Source organism: Dreissena polymorpha, chromosome 1, assembly GCF_020536995.1.
Source record: "Dreissena polymorpha isolate Duluth1 chromosome 1, UMN_Dpol_1.0, whole genome shotgun sequence".
Classification (NCBI taxonomy): Eukaryota; Metazoa; Mollusca; class Bivalvia; order Myida; family Dreissenidae; genus Dreissena; species Dreissena polymorpha.
In genome coordinates, this window is record NC_068355.1 from 138,927,655 (window position 1) to 138,948,674 (window position 21,020).

Sequence of the window (21,020 nt, forward strand, 5' to 3'; positions counted from 1 at the left end):
TCGCAAATGCATTAAGCCCCGTTTTATCAGAGCGAGGCTCATATCACGTTGAAAAATGTCGACATCCTTCAAGATTGAATAAATTTTTGCTTATTTGAAATCCCCACCCCCCCCCCCCCCTAACAAAACACAACAACAACGAAAAGAAAAATAACAACCAACAAAACAAAACAACAACACATAAACAAAACTAAAACAAAAAAAACACATAAAAAACGCAACAAGATACGATAACTTTTTTGTTATTTGAGCCAAGTTATTATCGAAATACAAGTTTCTTGTTGATGACTCTTACTCACAAAACAAAAATGGCAATGAGCAATTCACATGTGGCAATTGAAAAGGAGCAACAATAGAATTTATGTCCATAGTGGATATCATTTTAGCGTTCGCGTGGGTGTCAACGCATCGTAGTAGAGAATTTCGATAAATAGTGAATTCAGAAAAATATATATTCTTAATTTTGGTTTATGAATAAACACCAGTTTGCGTTTAATTAAAAATAAAGATTGAACCTATATTTCAATCTCTTCACTATATGTGTCTTGTTCTGAGAAAATAGGGCATAATGCATGTACGTAAAGTGTTGTCCCAGATTAGCCTGTGCAGTCCGCGCAGGCTAATCAGGGGCGACACTTTCCGCTTTTACTAGATTTTCGGTAAGGAGGGACTTCCTTTAAACTAAAAATACCATTAAAGCGGAAAGTGTCGTCCCTGATTAGCCTGTGCGCACTGCACATGCTAATCTGGGACGACACTTTACGCACAAGCATTAAGCCCAGTTTTCTCAGAACAAGACACATATTTTGATCAGTGTCTATGCATGATTTAACGTCTATCTTTTACTTTAAAGACAATTGAGAGCAATGTGATAATATGTGTCTTGTTCTGATAAAACTGGGAATAATACATGTGCGTAGAGTGTCGTCCTAGATTAGCCTGTGCAGTCCGCACAGGCTAATCAGGGACGACACTTTCCGCCTTAAGTTGATTTTCTGTAAGGAGGGACTTCCTTGAAACTAAAAATACCATTAAAGTGGATAGTGTCGTCCCTGAATAGCCTGTGCGGACTGCACAGGCTAATCTGGGACGACACTTTACGCACATGAATTAAGCCCAGTTTTCTCAAAACAAGACACATATGCACACATACTGCGGTGTATGGTGTACAAGAATTGTATTAATACAGTTATATTTTTCTTTTAAATTAAACGGTTTGTATGTATTAAAGTAAGTATTGAGATCCCCTGACTTTGGGAAATTTTTGTCTCTTGGTGTTTTGCACACTAGCTGCTCGCCACGCGGTACACATGGACAAGGGAGAGTACTGACTAGCTTGATGTTCCGGAATTGTATTAGAATTACTATTCTTGGTATACATTCGTTATCGCTAAAGGTATCCAAAGCAAATATAATCTAAAAGAATATACTTTTTCCTGGCATTTTGCAAGAGTTCAAATATTGCTTTATTTCTCCTTTAGAAATTACTTAGTGCTCATAACGTTCATTCCTGTGTGTGATCACTTTGTTGGGACTGATTTGAGTATCGCGTTGCTATCAAGCTAGAGTAGTGCTTTAAACATTCGTTTCTCACCTATGCGGACTTGGTTCAATCTTAATCGGTGCAAGTGTGTTTATTTGTATTTCTTTCATATTTAACAGATGGGGTCGTCTCCGGGTACTCCGCTGTCTTATGATTTCGCCAAATTAAAATTGAGCCTCGCACAATCGTCACTAGCACCCATACACACAACACAACCCTCTCACGCGCACATATGAACGCACGCATATTCGCAAACTCACAATCGTATGTATCGAGCACTAACCACTAATGTACGTGCAAGTGTCTGTATGTCTCGCATAAATAAATCATATTCTTTAGTTTCGAATTCTGAAAAAATACTCTTTGCGGAATGTACTATTAGCAAAAACAGCTCGGACGCAAATAATATTACAAAAGTAGTATACATAAGATGAAGGCATTGTTTGGAGCACATCTCAATAACTGTGCTGATCAAATATTCTTAGTCTAGACAGCAGTGACAAAGTAATGACTGCCTATTGTTTCAAAATAACAGCAGAAACCCTTTACTACATACTTTTGCATTGCATTGACTTCACCTGCAGCTGATTATTTATATTTTAAAGTAAATGTGTAGACAATTCCACGAATGTAGATGCAAATGACATTTACAATTAAAGTTATTGATTCAAAATGCTATCTCCACAAATAACATTGAGTTCTAGGGTATGCCACCTAAATTTAACACATATAAATGAGTTAAAGCTTTTACACTAGGCAATCCGTTTTAATATCCTAATAGTCATTTTGATGGATTGATTAGTATTTAGACTTTGTTCTACTTATTTATCATATGATGACCTAATTTATTACAATTATATTTGTTGTCTGCATCAATTTTTAAGGCATATACCAGGAACAGACATCTTAAACAACATGGAAGATTCAGACGGCTGGATGCGCTGTCATTGGAAGATTCAGACGGCTGGATGCGCTGTCATTGGAAGATTCAGACGGCTGGATGCGCTGTCATTGGAAGATTCAGACGGCTGGATGCGCTGTCATTGGAAGATTCAGACGGCTGGATGCGCTGTCATTGGCGACAGATAAAACACCATTTACTAGCATTAAATTAATATTCAGAGGTTTTAATTGTTGAATAAGAATAGCAAAAATAGGTGAACTTTTTCTTAATAATTGAAAAAAGTCCACGTGGCTAGCATGATTGAGGCATTTGAATTTTTGGAACTGTAATTTTGCTCGGTATTGTCGGAAGTTGTCATATGGCGAGTAAATATTTGAGTCGCGTTCTGAGAAAACTGGGCATAATGCCTGTGCCGTCCCAGTGTCGTCCCAGATTAGCCTAAACAAGATTTTCGGTAAGAAGGGACATCGAAAATAGAAGATGATACTGATTATATAGTTTTCATTTGAATCGTACAAGTATGATTCGGAAGTGATTGTCAGTCAGATTTTTCTGAATCTGACTCAGACAGCGAGGAATCTAATGCCGATGCTCGAGATAACTATCGTGTCGGGAATACCGGTCGGTAGATAAATGAAGGTCTTATTTTGTTTTATGCACACGTCGAAAACAAAACACCTCTTTAATTTTTATTTCTTTCTTATTATCTACAGGTCGATCGTGTTAAAAATGACTTCGTTGTACGGTTCATAATTATCAACACAGAACGGATACTTGCAACAGTTCTGAAAGGACTTTTTGAAACTTCAATTACAGCTTCATTTATAAATATGTGATTTAATCAATACAATGGCATGGTGTAGGTCCAAGAGGGCAGGGTGGGACCTAGGTGCGACAGGATGCTGCACCCCTTTGTAAGACCTAGCTGGAGCACTGGTCTGATAGTGATTACTTTTTATGAAGCCAATTGATTTAATTGGGGAAGAGATCATCTCTTATAATTATGATACCAGACTGTGTGAGCGATTATCAACTCGAGATTTTTCCACTAATAAGACACAACCTCAACAACCAAATAGCCATAAACTACATGACGCTGTTAACATTTGTATTTTAATAATAATAATTTTTATAATATACATAACTTGTAAATCGTTGTAATTTGAGACTCAATGAACTGGTTACCATGGATATTTATGAAAGATAAGAAAATAAGAAAGCAATCATTCTCTTTGTGACATTAAATTAAATCCTGATAATCATCATTACGGATATATTTTAACATTTTCATTGTTAATGAAATCAAGACGAAAAATTATGATTCATGGTCAAAACCCTCTGAATATTATATTTTATTGTGATTATTTCAATAAAACATACTAAATGGTGTTAGCAAACAATACAAACATTATTGAAATTGTTCTAATTGTCGTTAATATTGTTGTCTGTTACTAGTACGTGTAGTAAACAGTAATTTATTTGGATAAAATTTCAGTGTAACTATGTTTATTTAATTATTTTTGTTCATTCATTCTTTCGTTATTGCTTAGACGTTGATGGAATATTAAATGAAATGACTTTGTACTTTCTATAGCTGCTCTACTGAATCACTTATTAATCCTTTATAATAAGCGAAGGTTCAATTTATTTTTCAATTAAAGCTGCATGCTTATAAAAATAACATAATTCAGAAAATATTCATTATATGTCCTATACAAAGGAATAAAAATGATGCATTTCCATGTTTCTAGTTATATTATTACTTTTAGAATTTATTGCGCAATGTCAGAAAATCTGTACAGCCGTTTAAGTTATTGAATCCGGTCTGTGCATTTCAGAATTTTGTCCGCACGTTCTTTGTACCCGAAAGCATAACACTAAAGCCTGTCGAATAACTATCTACCTTTGAGCCATATTTTCGCTTTCCATTTCTAAGATTGTTTGATATTACTGTTTTTCTATCTCAAAAAAGCATTGACCCACTTCCATTCTCTTGTAACATTACAAGATTATGACAAAGTGAGTCGCCTAATTTTTTTTTTTTACTGCACACAATGAATAAAAAACAACTCAAAACTGAAAATAGGTACTGATACTACAATAATTACATTCAAATGTGCATAAATTAAAAACAAATTATTTATCAAATCAATTGAGTAACCATCCACATTGACAAATATGTATCTTGCTTCTATAAGCCTGAGGTTATTAGAAAATAAATGCTAATGGTGTACTGGAGTACATAACAGATGACATCATGTTATAAAATAATAATCTTTGACCATGGTGTATAAAACTAATGCATAAAAATGGTGCATATTAAAGTTGTGTTAGGTAAATGATGGTTATCAGTAGTTGATAACAAATGGTAATTATGTACATAGTATGTATATTATAATTTTATATGATAAATCTTTCATGGTGTATATGACACATTGTAATGTTGTACAAGTCACTCGACAATATGTTATGCATGCATGTTTCTGTATTGATTATTCCCAAGCATTTATTTTTTAACATAAAACTGGTAAATGTTTCAGATACCTCTTTAAGTAAATATTATTGGAAATTTACATGTACCCAGTAAATGGAATGATGTACAAGTCACTTAATAATGTGTTATGCATGTGTGTATCGATTGTGTATTTTCTTGCACTTACAGTAAAACATAATATAAGTGTTAACTTACTTAACATATATTTAAGGTGTATATGATAAATGGATATGTTTTATAAGTCAATTGACAATATGTTATGCATGTGTGTATTGACTGTTTTCTATCAATCATATATGAACTTGAACAGTTCCTGGGTGACTGAGTTCTCACTTTGTACAGCAACTTACTTATTATGTACCTATGTACTCTCTTGCACTTATACATTTTAACCCCACATACTGGATGACCAATTTTATATTTGTACATTAACATAATTAATTATTACTTTTGAAATCTAAACAGTTACATATTTGAACTCCAGCTATTGGTTGATTTATCTTTTGATGTACAGCAACTTAACCTTTTGTGTACTCACAACCACTCATATATTTCGAAGCTCAACTGCCAGATAGCTTATCTTGCTTGCACATGTATTCTTTCAGCTTGCGGAAATCGTGCACATTGTACAAACACAGACTATCCCGTTAACACGCCGCAGTAACATATAATTCAAGCTTTGTAAAAAGCTGTCATTTTTTGGTTTGCCCAAGTACTAAGCCCATGTTGCGTAGATCTTTGTACTTTTATGTTACTACGCGATCATTCAATATAAGCTCCACTTTCTGTATCATTTATACAGCCCATAATATAAATTTATCAAATGAGGTCTTAACATCTCTTTATAACATCAACATGACCAAATTTTTTGTTTATTTTTGTTATTCTTCTCTTCTCATTATTACTCCTTCATTCTTTCACTTCTTGCGGGCCGGGCGCATGATAGCTTTTTTCTCATCCAATTATTTCTTGAACTCAGCATTGCATGATGTACACTGACATAGGAGTGTACAGGATGAGGATAGGTTTGTTCCACTCTCGTACTATGAAAAGTAAAGGGCTTCAACATATAAATATGTTCGAGTTAGTTTGCTGGCTGGCAATCCTTCTTCTTAGAGGAGGCGATGTCCATCCAAATCCTGGACCCGACAGCTCCCTTGATATGTCATCCTCTTCTTCGGGTACATCTTTCTCATCTTCAATAAATGATGCATTTGCACATAATCTAAAAATTGTTCATTACAACGTTCAGAGCTTCCTCGCCAAGAAAGATATTCTGTATGCCGATTCAACAATTTTGATATTATAGTGTTTACTGAAACTTGGCTCAGCTCAACAGTTGACACTGACGACCTACTTTTTCCTTCTTATCATAAGCCGTTCAGACGGGATAGAAGAAACGATCCCCATGGAGGTATTCTAGTATACGTAAAATCCGATCTCTTTGCCATTGAGCGACCTGACCTACAAATTGATGATCTAGAATGTCTATGGGTCGAACTACGTATGAAGGGAAGGCGTCTTTTATCTGGCTCTTTCTACAGACCACCAAACTCTTCTCCTTATCTACTAGAATGCATACACGATTCGATCTCACTAGCCGTTGACACCGGTATTGAGAACATTGTTATCACAGGTGATTTTAATCTTGACATGAATAAACCACAGTGCAGGATCAAAATGGAGACCCTTCTTTTACAGAATAATCTCACACAGATTATTAAAGAACCTACTCATTTTACTGAAACCTCGAATTCCATTCTTGAACTTTTTATAGTAACACCTTCCTTGAAAGTGCTAAAAAGCGGCGTTGGAGAACCCTTTCTTAACCAGCAACTTCGATTTCATTGCCCAGTCTACTGCGTCAAAAAATTCAATAGACTAGCTGGATCTAATTTTAAACGTAAATTATGGCTATATAAATATGGGGACTACACTAATCTAAGACAACTTGTGCAGAATTTCGATTGGAACAGTTGTTGTGATAATAATATAGACATATATACTTCAAATTTCACACGTCAACTTATCAGTCTCTGCGAAGCTACAATCCCGAACAAAATAGTTACAATAAGAACAACCGATCCTCCATGGCTACATACTAATATTCGTAAGGAAATCCGACGCCGCAAACGAGCATACAAAAAAGCCAAGGCTACTAATTTAGACCGACACTGGCACATCTTTCGCCAACAACGTAATATTGTTATTAATCTTGTCAGATCAGCAAAAAAAGTGCACTTTGAAAATCTCGCTAAACTTATACGTGAAAATGAACACTCATCATCCGACGTCTGGAAAATAATAAAAAAATTCACAAATAAAAACACCACACAAAACGAGTTGCCTCCCTTAATTCATAATGGTACCATATATGACTCACCCCTTGATAAAGCAAATATTCTTAATTCATTCTTCCAATCGCAATCTACTTTAACTACACCAAGTACGCATATGCACAACCTACATTCCCAAGAGCCAGATTACCCCGTCTTTGAAGATCTAATTATTTCCCGTCAAGATGTATTGGATTCCATTAAAGTGATGAAAACGGGAAAGGCATCAGGTCCAGACCAAATAAATAGTCAAGTTCTAAAGCAAATTGCATCCGAGATTTCAGGTCCACTACAAAATCTTTTTAATTTTTCTATTAGTAATGGTAGGGTCCCACGGAGCTGGAAAGAAGCAACTGTTTGTGCACTTCACAAAAAGTCTGATCCTCAGGATGTTGAAAATTACAGACAGATCTCTCTTTTAAGTGTTTTAAGTAAATGTCTCGAGAGAATTCTCCACAAATATATGTTTAACCATTTAAGGGCTATTGAATTTATAACCCCATCTCAATCAGGCTTCATTCCAAAAGATTCCACTGTCAACCAATTAGTCTCTGTGTATCACTCCTTTTGTAAAGCCCTTGACGAAGGTAAAGAGGTTCGAGCCGTTTTTTGCGACATTTCTAAGGCCTTCGACAGAGTATGGCATGAAGGACTTATCCACAAGCTCCGACTTAGTGGTATCTCGGGCAATCTTCTATCTTGGTTAAAAGACTACCTACATGAGAGGACCCAGTGTGTTGTAATCTCTGGCTGCCAATCTGACCCATTACCCATAAACGCTGGTGTCCCTCAAGGGTCTATATTAGGGCCCCTCCTCTTTCTCATTTATATAAATGACACTGTACGAGATATTCACTGTCCAATACGCCTATTTGCAGACGACACCACGCTATATATCATCGTCGACAACCCTGTTGATGCGGCTAATCATCTTAAAACTGATCTTGCAAAAATTCATTCCTGGGCTGATAAGTGGTTGGTACCTTCAATCCATCAAAACCGAATCCTTGGTTGTATCTAGAAAAATCAACCGCCGAATCCACCCCCTCTCTTTTTCAACGACTGCCAAATCACTGAGGTTTCGTCTCACAAGCATCTAGGCTTAACTTTTTCTGATACATGTTTCTGGCATGACCATATTGAATCAGTCAAGAAGAAAGCATGGCAAAGACTCAATGTAATGCGAACGTTCAAGTTTACGCTCGATAGAAAGTCCCTTCTATCGATTTACACAACATTTATTAGACCAATTCTTGAATACGCTGATATAGTCTGGGATAACATTAATACACAAGATGAACTAGAACTTGAGAAGATTCAACAGGAAGCAGCAAGGATAATCAGCGGGGGACACGTTTGGCATCCTTGCAAAACCTATACAATGAAACTGCTCTCGAACCATTAAAAAATAGGAGAACAAAACATAAACTTACCCACTTCTATAAAATGTATAATTCACTAGCACCCCCATACTTGTGCACACTTATCCCCTCTAGCGTGGGAGAAAGATCAGCTTATCCACTTCGTAACTCTAACATCATTCGCAGTATCCAATGCAAATCACAACTTTTTACACGATCTTTCCTACCATCAACTATAAACTTATGGAACAATTTACCTGAATCGGTGAGAACGGCTCCTTCTCTCTCTGCTTTCAAAGCAAATCTTAGTAAAGATTAGAAAATAATTCCCCAGCATTTCTACGATGGGGAGCGGACATCTAATATTCTACATGCGCGTTTACGAATGCATTGTAGCAGTTTAATTGAACATTTGTACTCAAAAAACATTGTACAAAGTCCATATTGTCAATGCAGTGCGATTGAAGACACATATCACTTTTTCTTCAATTGCCCCATTTATGCAGAAAAAAGAGTTATCCTTTTTAACAATCTGTCTAGATTCTTACCCATAACTTTGCAACTTCTTCTTTTCGGTGTTAAAGACGGCTCATATAAAGTAAATTCATTAATATTCAAACATGTTCAGTCTTACATCCGAGATAACCATAGATTCTAACCCATTTCTATCTCAGGAACAAACCATATTCTGCTAACGATGCCCCGTTCCCGCAACTGCTTCCTTTCTTACCGCAACTTCTCTAATTCTGAAACTCTACTCTTCCACTGCTATCACTTTCCTTCTCCACTTATTAGCTCTTATGCTATCTACATTACTCTGTTATAAATTTTGTATTATAGGTTATATTATTTTTACATTTCTAACCAGTATGCAATAATCTATCACTGTAATATATTGTTCGTAATTTTAACATGTCTATTAAAAGTTGTTATACGTTTGGTTGTTTACACCATTACAGCAGCGCGTCTAACTGACAGAAGAGAGACATAGTATAAGCCTCGAGCTTCCTTCTCAATTCTGTCCAATTGTATTTTACAGCCTTTATGTAAAGCAATACTGCAATTCTACCTGCCTAGCATATTGCTCAAATATAATATGTATGTTTGTATTGTATTGCTTATATGTACTTTCAATGAACTAAATAAATAGTGTTTAAACCAAGCCATATTATGGTGCCATTGAACAACCAAACTGGCATTTATATCAAGAAAGTTAGATTTTGCTTGATTTACAACCCATGCTTCTAATTAAATAATTGAGCAATGCTCTGTGAAAAGGGGGTTTAATGCATGTGCCTATAGTGTCGTTCCAGACTAGCCTGTGCAGTCCGCGCAGGCTAATAAGGGACGACACTTTCCGCATTAACTTGATTTTTTGCTAGGAAGAGACTTTCTTGAAAAAAAAGTGTCGTCCCAGATTACCATGTGCATTCCGCAAAGGCTTATCAGGGACGACACTTTCCGCTTTTATGGTATTTTTTGTTTTAAGAAAGTCTCTTCTACACGAAAATCCAGTTAAGGTGGAAATGGTCGTCTCTGATATGCCTGTGCGGAAAGCACAGGCTAATCTGGGATGATACTTAACGGTCATGATTTAAACCCAGTTTTCTCAGAACACGACTCATTTTATCATAGAAACTTTGATCTCTTACTTGGTTTGTTTTATGTTTACCCTTTTATGCATGGTGGACTCTCCCATCCGTTTAAATAGGAAAGTTATTTCCAAAATTATGGATGTCTTGTATATGTTTTTGTATTTTTAGAATATTTCTTACAGAAATTCCTTCAAGCAAACAGCGCAGACCGTAATCTCATCTGGGTCTACGCTGTTTGCCAAGGCCTTTTTTTCTAGACGCTAGGCATAAATTGGTTACTTTGATACAAATGTTGACTATTTAGCGAGTTTCGCTACATGATAGTAGAATTGTTATTCTGATTGCTTTATCCTTTTGTTAAATGTTGGTTTGAGTGCGCAAAAATACACCATTTCATTTGTCCGGTGATATAATCAAAGTACTGACATTACTGGTGTGACGATGCTTTGAAGAGGATGGATATAAAAGCATCAATTTAAGTTGATCTACATCATCACAATTGTGTATGTGGGTACGAAAAAAAAATTTGGTACGAAAATTTTTGGAACGAAAAAATTATGCCAAAAAAAATTGGTTACGAAAAAAAATTATGGTACGAAAAAAAATTGGGTACGAAAAAAAATTGGGTACGAACAAAATTTGGGTACGAACAAAATTGGGAACGAAAAAAACATTGGGTACGAAAAAAATTTGGTACGGAAAAAAATGGGGGTACGGGGACGTTGTACCCCTGGGGAACTTGACCCACAATCGCACATTCTTGGCCCTTTCCGTCAAACATCGGATAAGTACCTCGAAGGCAATAGTATAAATACACATTTATGGCGTACCATTTGGGTCGAAAGTCAACAAGATTAGTAGGTAAAAAGAGAAATGTACTTTGACGTACAATATGTACGTCGAAGTACATTTTTTGTACTTCGACGTACAAAATTGTAATTCGACGTTCAGTCTTTACTGACCCTTGAGTGTTAGCCGATCAGAAGACGCCTTACATCTGTTGCTTTTAGAGATATTTGACATTGAACATTATTTTTTTTTTATTATTTATACCAACTTATGCGACTATCAACCGCTAACTAATAGATATTGAGAGTATTTATTGAACATAATTATTATTATGTATACCAAATTATGCGACTATCGACCGCTAACTCATAGATATTGTGCGTATTTATTGACCTGGCGTGGCGGAATTAACCTCTGACTTATGCAAATAATTGTTAACACAAAATACAACCAAACCAGCGAGGTTATTATAAATTTTTAATCCCGTAATCGTTTGGTAAGTGTTTGGTTACCATTGGTAATTTCCTACGCGGTAATGCGCTGGACCGTGATATCCCGCCCCGCATGGTCAATAAATACTCACAATATGCTTGTTAATTAAAAAAAAAGGTAACCTTGACTCTTCTTCAAATGGGTATATAATCTATTTCAATGCATTAAATACTCGAAACTTCTTTGTAAAATTTTTTTTTCAATTTTTCAATTTTTATTTATTTTGTCCTCAATTGGAAATAGAGATTTTAAATATTTATTATGAATAAATCTGAAGGAAAAGCGGCTCATGAGACAAGTGTTTTGATCGGCTGTAAAGAAAATTTGTACGTCGAAGTACAAACATGTACAAATTGTACTTCGACGTACAAATTTATACTTCGAAGTGTATTTCATTTTGAACGTCAAAGTACAATTTTTGTACTTCGGCATACATATTGTACGTCAAAGTACATTTCTCTTGTCACCAAGTAGGTCTTGTTGACTTCCGACACAAATGGTACGCCATACACATTTCGTAAGCGGTAATGCGGTCCTACATATCACAGGTGGTTAGCGTGTGGCTATGATATTATTTAGTGAAAACATCATTTTGAATGATAAATAATCATAGTATAACGAAAAATTAACTTTTCTGAAAAAAAAAATTTCACTATCAAATATATATAACAAGGTATGCAACTCAAAATCAGCCAAAAACGGGGTGCATCGCTTTGAACAGCCATATCTTCATCAATTGTGCAGCGATTTTCACGATCTCGGTCTTATTCAACGCAGAAATGAATTTCCTTTCTGGAAATGTATATGTCTTGCAATATTTTTTACAAATGCTGGGTCAACTTTTAAGAAATAACACGATACACAACATGCATGACCCAGTTTTGGGCTGATTTTGAGTTGCATACCTTGTTATATATATATTTGATAGTGAATTTTTTTTTCAGAAAAGTTAATTTTTCGTTATAATATGATTATTTATCATTCAAAATGATGTTTACACTAAATAATATCATAGCTACACGCTAACCACCTGTGCTACATATGCACGTCAATATGTAAGCGAAATGTCTAAAAAAAGTGGTAGCCTGTCAGGAATGTTTGAATTAATGAAGACAATCGTGTATTGATGTAAGTTTATTGAAGAAATGTACCGAAAATATGTTAAATAAGTAATAGCGATATTTTTCTCAGCCACATAATTGTTGATAGTTTGATACAATCTCCACGCAGAGTTGTCGTTCCTTGCTCTCACATACAACTCTGCGAAATGCTCAGCTTGCCATTTTGCCTATAAAATAGGTAAAACCGAACAAACGCATTCAATGTTTATTTGATTAGATATATAAGATCGCATGCATTAAATTCAGAAATATGACTTTTAAATGTACGATAAATCGTGCAAAACTATTATTGCCCATTTACGCAGATTGAATCATTCCACGCACTTCACAAATGTAAACAATTGAACATAATTTTTATTGAGTGACGTTAGGAATTGCTTCGACGTGTGTATGTTTGTTGGTTTCTTAACATCAAAAAACCATATCAATTTTATAATAATGAATTAAGACTGATATAAGATATCATGGTATTATATGGTTTTCTTTAATGCAGTGAATGCAATGTAACCGTCGTGCAAGAGATTGTTTAGTATACTGTAACCTCAATGATGAACGCTTGGAATGATCATGACATGAATGAGACGCTTTCATAACAATAGTCCGTTCTGAGCCCAACACAGAGGTGAATGTAATGTTACCGTCGTGCAAGAGATTGAGTTTGATATCACAAAATGAAAGTGAAAGTAGAACTGTCAAAAATGACAACCTGTTAATGTGTTGTTTTTGCTGGCACGAGAGGGCGATTACACTCAATGTGTTCACATTTTTACCATAGGCTTTGCCAAATACCTTTATAGTATGGGTGGCTTTGTTATTATTTATTGCTAATCATGTAACTGCATGATTGTGTATATGTTTACAATACACAAAGCATAAATAATGATATAAATATACTGATTGAGCTTATAATAATCTGATAACTATAACCAGATCAATTAAGTACATAAAATACAATTTTTTGTCCTGATTCCATGACGACTTGAGATATTTATGCACATAGATATGGGTTGATCTACAAATGAAAAGTATTTTTGATCTGTGTTCGGTGCGGGCTCTTTTTCCATGACTGTGAAAGTTAAAATCCAAACATATTTGAAATTATACAGTTTGATATACTGTATATAATGTAACTACACATCCAAGCAGTCCATCAAACCATTGCAACAGAGCCACCTTGTGTGCCAACGCACCAGCAGACATTGAGCCAAATGCCTTCTGATTTAGTGCATTTTACCATTTATAACATCTACATTAGTTACAGATACATGATTACATTTGTATGTGTTTAAAAAATGTATAATCTTTAATGACATCATCTGACCATGCATGTCCTAGATTTCAAAATCAAGGCCCTGGTCTGACACATTGGTAACATTAACGTTAAATTGTTACATGAGTCTTCTGAAATTAGTTTTTAATTGATCTATGTAATGAAATTTAAATCGGGTACTGATTTTTCTTGTTGTAAAACAGTCATAGATCAGTTGTGGCATCTCGGTAATGACCCATTTTTGCTTACTTGTCACAACATTAAAACTTTCTACACTTCTAAAATAGCAAATCTGGATTAAGGTGATCTTCAATGGTACATTTACACTTTAGCTCTGTCACAAAAGTGCTGGTAAAGTCAAGTCACATATTTCAATCTAGGCCATGTCAAACTCAAAGTGTCAGAGACAAATGAAAGATGCGTTCATTAATTATTGTCCCATTGTTTATTACTGCTGTGAGTTTTTATATAATATAATTGATGACCATGTGAGAGAAAATTCACATTATCTTAGTATATCAGGTTTAGCAGCCTTTTAGATAACAAAGCTAGCTAGTTTTCAATGTCGCTTCTGTGGATCAAACCCGTAGCACAACCTCCTGCAACCGAAGACAACACTCTACCACTAGACTTTTAGGAAGATTCTGAAATTGTTCGATCCCTTGTCAGAGCAACCAAACCAAAAATTAAGTCAAATATTGCCAACTCGGTATTATTGAGTCAGTTCATGAGAGATAATGGAATATGCAACGAGATCTCTCACGCCCCCTAGCATCGCCCTAAGCAGTATTCAATTCTCAACACGAAAGTGCTGGAGTCATTGATCCCGAGGGACCAGGAATAAAAAAGTCTTGATTAATGTTCGAAATAAAATCAATCATTTGATTAATGACAATACTATTATTTGAGCCAGGTCACAGGGAAAGGGCAGTCTAATCAGTATCCGATTAAACTATTTGTTATTGTCAGAAAACCGCTTTTAAGCAAACAGCTTTCAAGCGACTGCAGGCTGATCTGGATCCAAACTGGCCACAATCGCCTTAATTTCTCTTTTACTGTGACCCAGTTCATTTGACTTTAAAATGATATCAAATACTAAAAAAGAAAGAAGAAATAATACAAACCAGTAATTTGAGTAAAGACTTGGTAATCAATGTTTTCAGGACAGCTTTGTGATCTGCAAATCCCATGTGATATGTTGATATCGGGTATCATAGTCATTCAATAAGTCGCAAAATGCTCGAATACAATTTACAACGCAAAATGTGACTTAAATTGATAACTAAAAATACCAGTTTTGCCGTGTCAAGCTGTCAAGATCCAGAAAGTCATGCATTCACATCGAATATATCATTCGAATTTAATCTATGTGACATAAGCGGAGATTTAGTTAATAAATAACTCATATATCCTAAATGACAGTTTCCTAAATAGCCAAACAAGCCGATATATGCTGTAAGAAAGTTTTGACACGAGTGTGAACATTCTCTCATTGGCGCAGCCATTTTTGTATGTTGAGGCACGAACGGCTGGAGAATGGTATTAATGCTAATCAGCGTATATGCCGATAAGAAAAATCGAGCTATTTCAATCGGTCTTTTACATAGCTCGCCATTGTGAAGAATTTTTTCATGGCATGATAACTTAGACGAGCTGCTGAAGCAGCATTTGTCAAAAACTTCAATGTTAAGCATCTCAATTACATAATTAAAAGTTGTACATGTTTTAAAGGGATCTTTTCACGCTTTGGTAAATTGACAAAATTGAAAAAAGTTGTTTCAGATTCGTAAGTTTTCGTTTTAGTTATGATATTTGTGAGGAAACAGTAATACTGAACATTAACCATGCTCTAATATAGCCATTATATGCATCTTTTGACGATTTTAAAACCTAAAAATTATAAAGCGTTGCAACGCGAAACGATTGAATAATTTGGAGAGTTCTGTTTTTGTCGTTAAATTTTGTGAAACCACGAAGATTGCTTATATAAGGTATAAAATACTTATAGAATGTGTACTCGACGGAATAGCTCAGTAGGCTAGAGCGTTTTTACTTCAGGACTCTGGCAGGACTCCAAGGGTCACTGGTTCGAAACCCGCTCCGGGCAATGTTCTTTTCCTTTTTTTATTTTTTTTCTTGATTTTTTACTGGAGCTTTTACGATCCAATGTTTACATTTATCAATATAAAGCATTTAATGAATAAGTTAAAAAAATGCCAAAATCTGTGAAAAGGCCCCTTTAATGCCCTTATAGATCGATTTGCAATAATTCATTGTAAGAATTTATTTTGAAATCAATTACCCATACTAAGACGAATACATAAAAATGAAAGTTTATCAACTATCAAAAATACGAACCTTCTATTAACCCATTTATGCTTATTACTTACAGAAATTCCTTTAAGCAAACAGCGCAGACCCTGATGAGAAGCCGCATTATGCGGTGTCTCATCTGGGTCTACGCTGTTTGCCAAGGCCTTTTTTCTAGACGCTAGGCATAAATGGGTTAAACCAGATCTTAAAAACATAACTTTCTCGCAGTCGGTATATTTTTTACAAACGGTTTACACCATCCGATTACCTTTCAACTAAGTCTGGGCGATTAACAGTTCGAGTCTGATTATGGCGTATTGGTGCAATATTTAAAGGTTTTTACGCCTAATCTATCACAGTTAGGTATATTTGAGCAAGCATGTTCGGTCCGACGATGTGCATCTAGTTTCGTGCATCTGCATGCATATGCGGGAAAAAAAAACAAATATATGATAAATGGTATATCTTATCATATTTTGATTGGTTTATAAAAAAACAAAACTTTATGAAAGTTTTTTATTAGAACAACACTGTTTTGTAATATACAAATGTTTTTTTTATGCCCCCCTTCGAAGAAGAGGGGGTATATTGCTTTGCTCATGTCGGTCTGTCGGTCCGTCCACCAGGTGGTTTCCGGATGATAACTCAAGAACGCTTGGGCCTAGGATCATGAAACTTCATAGGTACATTGATCATGACTCGTAGATGAACCCTATTGATTTTGAGGTCACTAGGTCAAAGGTCAAGGTCACGGTGACCCGAAATAGTAAAATGGTTTCTGGATGATAACTCAACAACGCTTAGGCATAGGATCATGAAACTTGATAGGTAGATTGATCATGACTCGCAGATGACCCCTATTGATTTTCAGGTCACTATGTCAAAGGTCAAGGTCACAGTGACCCGAAATAGTAAAATGGTTTCCGGATGATTACTCAAGAACGCTTAGGCCTAGGATCATAAAACTTGATAGGTAGATTGATCATGAATCGAAGATGACCCCTATTGATTTTCAGGTCACTAGGTCAAAGGTCAAGGTCACGGTGACCCGAAATAGTAAAATGGTTTCCGGATGATAACTCAAGAACGCTTATGGCTAGGATCATGAAACTTCTTAGGTAGATTGATAATGGCTGGCAGATGACCCGTATTGATTGTCAGGTCACTAGGTCAAAGGTCAAGGTCACGGTGATCCGAAATAGTAAAATGGTTTTTGGATGATAACTCAAGAACGCTTATGGCTAGGATCATGAAACATAGGTACATTGATCATGACTGGCAGATGACCCCTATAGATTTTCAGGTCACTAGGTCTAAGGTCAAGGTCACAGTGACAAAAAACATATTCACACAATGGCTGTCACTACAACGGAGAGCCCATATTGGGGGCATGCATGTTTTACAAACAGCCCTTGTTTAATTTGAAACTTATCGACACCTTAACGATATGAAAATAAATAAGGCGCCACTATTTGCCTTAAATGTGGACCTGTTTAGCTTAAATTTCAAGAAAACCGGTACAACTAGATATTCATCAACATGCTCCGGACATTTCAGGTCAACGCTAGGAGCAAACTATATTAAATGTAATCACAGACGTGTGTTAAACAAAGGCTAAATTCCTAAAAGTAATGTTATATTATCAAGCGAAAGACAGATAGAGGAAAAATGAAACTCCCAAATTAAAACCATATACATTCCTTATACCAACCGTTCGTATTTTATTTAAAACAGGGTACACATGGCTTTAAATATAAAACTTTTTTAATATAATATAATACAAGGTAAAGCACAAAACACGACACAGCAAATAAAAATGATTCCAGCTGTTTGTAAATGGTCATTTGTGGGGGTTTTAACCCAATATTAACCCTTTTATGCCTAGTGGACTCTCCCATCCTTCTAAATTGGATCAAGTTATTTCCAAAATAAGGGATGTGTAGTATATTTATTTCTATATTAAGAATATTTCTTACCGAAAATTACTTGAAGCAAACAGCGCAGACCCTGATGAGACGCCGCATCATGCGGCGTCTCATCTGGGTCTACGTTGATTGCCAAGACCTTTGTTCTAGACGCTAGGCATAAAGGGGTTAATACATGCACTTTACACGTGAAGCCGTTACATGCACGTTAAAATAAACAAACACATGTTAAATATAACGAATACAGCGATTGAAAAGCGAAGCAAATCACTCCATTTTAAAGACGAGGCAGAATTTCGCAACCTGAAATACGAGTCTATGCACACCGTATACATCCTGGACGCATTCATTTCGAGATGAGACGGAGGGCAGTTATCCGATATGTTTCTAAAGTACGATATGTTAAGCATGTTCGGATCATTCGACTTCATACCAATACAACCACTAAATGAAAGTTTGCTAAATTCGGCTTTTGTTATTCCGGCCTGTTCCATGTTTGCAAAGGACAGCTGTACACTCGGACAATCTTGCACAGGAATCGCCAAACCGGCCACAAAATATACCTTTTCTTCACAACCTGTAACATACGGCTTTAATTGAGGTTCGAACGTCGCTAGATTGGCAAACACAGGCACGGTTATCAGGCGTCCACCGATGGTCACATTAAGATAAGTCAGCGTCGTTGACATTTCCCTCGCTATTTGTCGTAAAGTTTCCATAGGACACGTGGAATTTACCGCTAAACGCATCATTACGTAGCCGAAAGATCGAGTGGTGTGACATATTTCGCAGGAAAGAGCATATGTCGTTAGGACGTACTCTTCAAGAACTGTCGCAAACCCAATAAAGTCTTCGGGCGTCAACGTCTCTAATTTCACAAACGTTAATTCTACAGGCAATGTAAACAAAATTGCCATATTAGTTATTTTAACTAAGTTCACACATTGACCATCTTCCGCCATTGATCCGCGTGGACAAAGGAGCGTTCGGCATTTTTTCTGAAAATACAATACATTAATCATATCATGCTATGCGATAAATGAGTACACATAGCAAGTTAATTTCTCTCTGGAAAGTGTCGCTAGTACGATAATGCAGTGTTCAAATAACCATCTAAACTTTAAAAGCCAATAAACACTCAAATCAACGAATAGTTCGTACAATATTTTGAAAAATAAAGTGAAAAAGATAAAATTACACATTATTTCTGAACTGTTCGAATTTGTTTCACTGTAAACACGATTGACAAGATTAAAATAAAGGTACAATACTAACTGACAAAATTTGATAGGATCGATACGATATTTTCACGACAAATACCATTATTTTATTCGTGGCGCCATCCGTTTAAGCACACGGGTTAATAAAGTGATCATTTTAAAATTGCTATGCATGCATATAGTGGATACAAATGACGCAAAATTGTCCATTGTTAAATGTCCATAGAGACTATACCAACCGTAATGTGATCATAGACTTCTGTCACGTGACAATGGATATTTTCAGTCTCCACGTGTGTGTTGACCGATCTTTGGTAATCAGTAGGTGTGTATACTAGCAGTTGTTTTAAGAAACCATAATAATTGAATCTACCGTGTCTGACGTCACATAAGTGGAATGTATTGTCATTTGCATTAAAGAGATTATTACAAAGGAAACAATTGGCGTTGGCAAACGCAATCAGTGTTTTAGGAGTACGTCCATGTATTATTATGTTATTATTAGTAATATCATGACAAGCATCCAATTGGACAGAATCTATATCAATTGTTTCTTCACATGTCCGGCGTGGCTTAGGCACGCATTGATTTACTTTTTCTTCTGGTTGAACAGCAACTGCTAAACAGTTGTTAAGGAGATAGTTGTCTCGGTCCTCCGGAGTGTCGAACGTTTCGAAAAATATACCATCACACATACTTAAACGTATTTCCCATTCTGTGAACGATGTTACTCCATGACAGATCGCACAGTCCTTGTTCCGGTACACCCGCCCTGTGGAATCAGAAACTATATTGTCGAGGGATCTCGAAGCCTTTTCGCAAAGCTCAGTGCTTTGATAAAATGTATTTACAGGTGGACATGAGGAGATGACTCTGTAGCCATATATATTAGTAGGGTCTTTGACGGTTAACGTTTTGTCGTAGATATTATACCAGGGTACGCAAGGGACAACTGCCAGTCGTTCTGTGACGTCAAAGGTTACCATATCGGGGCAGCAATTTTGAAACGAGTAACAGTCAGCTTCACAGGAACACTCCTCACAACACGGGGTCAGATACGGGTTGGTATTTACCTATCAAAAGATACAGATATACATAATTAAACAATACAAACTTGTTCAATATCCAAAAACTCAAAAGTATTTGTAAATAATGATTGTGGTTTCAATAGTACATCAACACAACTTTAGCAATGTCTTAATTAAGGATAAATATACAACGAAATGAAAAAATAAGCGTTTTGTTTTCTTTTAAATATTATGTACAAAATTCACTTGTGTCTGTTTTCTGTGATTTTAATCTATTTGTATCACAAATACGAAATTTCAGATCGATCGGACAACTAAAAATACCTCCAAATACACATATTTGAATATGACACATGATAAGCCATGTGGATTGATGTTTCTGTAAAAGGATTCCGTAAGGCAACCTAAAATTTATTTTAAATCATATACAATAATGATACTAAATGTTCATTTAGATCTATTCACATGCAATTGACATAAGAAATGTGGTACATACAATAAAAACACGGTCGGGTATGAATTGAAACGCAAAAGTTCGCTTTTCGTAAAAAATATAGTTTTTTCCCCAAAAAAGTTTTCTTTTTAAGATAGTAGAAAACACATACATTTTGAAATTAATCAAATATTTT

At 35.6% G+C, this 21,020-nt stretch overlaps 1 long non-coding RNA gene across 1 annotated transcript in view; it reads left to right on the plus strand.

Moving 5' to 3' along the window:
• Positions 1-17,217: 17,217 nt before the first annotated feature.
• LOC127852176 (uncharacterized) overlaps positions 17,218-21,020 on the plus strand; it is a 173,818-nt gene continuing 170,015 nt past the window's right edge. The window contains exon 1 of the long non-coding RNA XR_008036109.1: positions 17,218-17,336. This is a non-coding gene — a long non-coding RNA (uncharacterized LOC127852176). The remainder of the gene's footprint in view (positions 17,337-21,020) is intronic.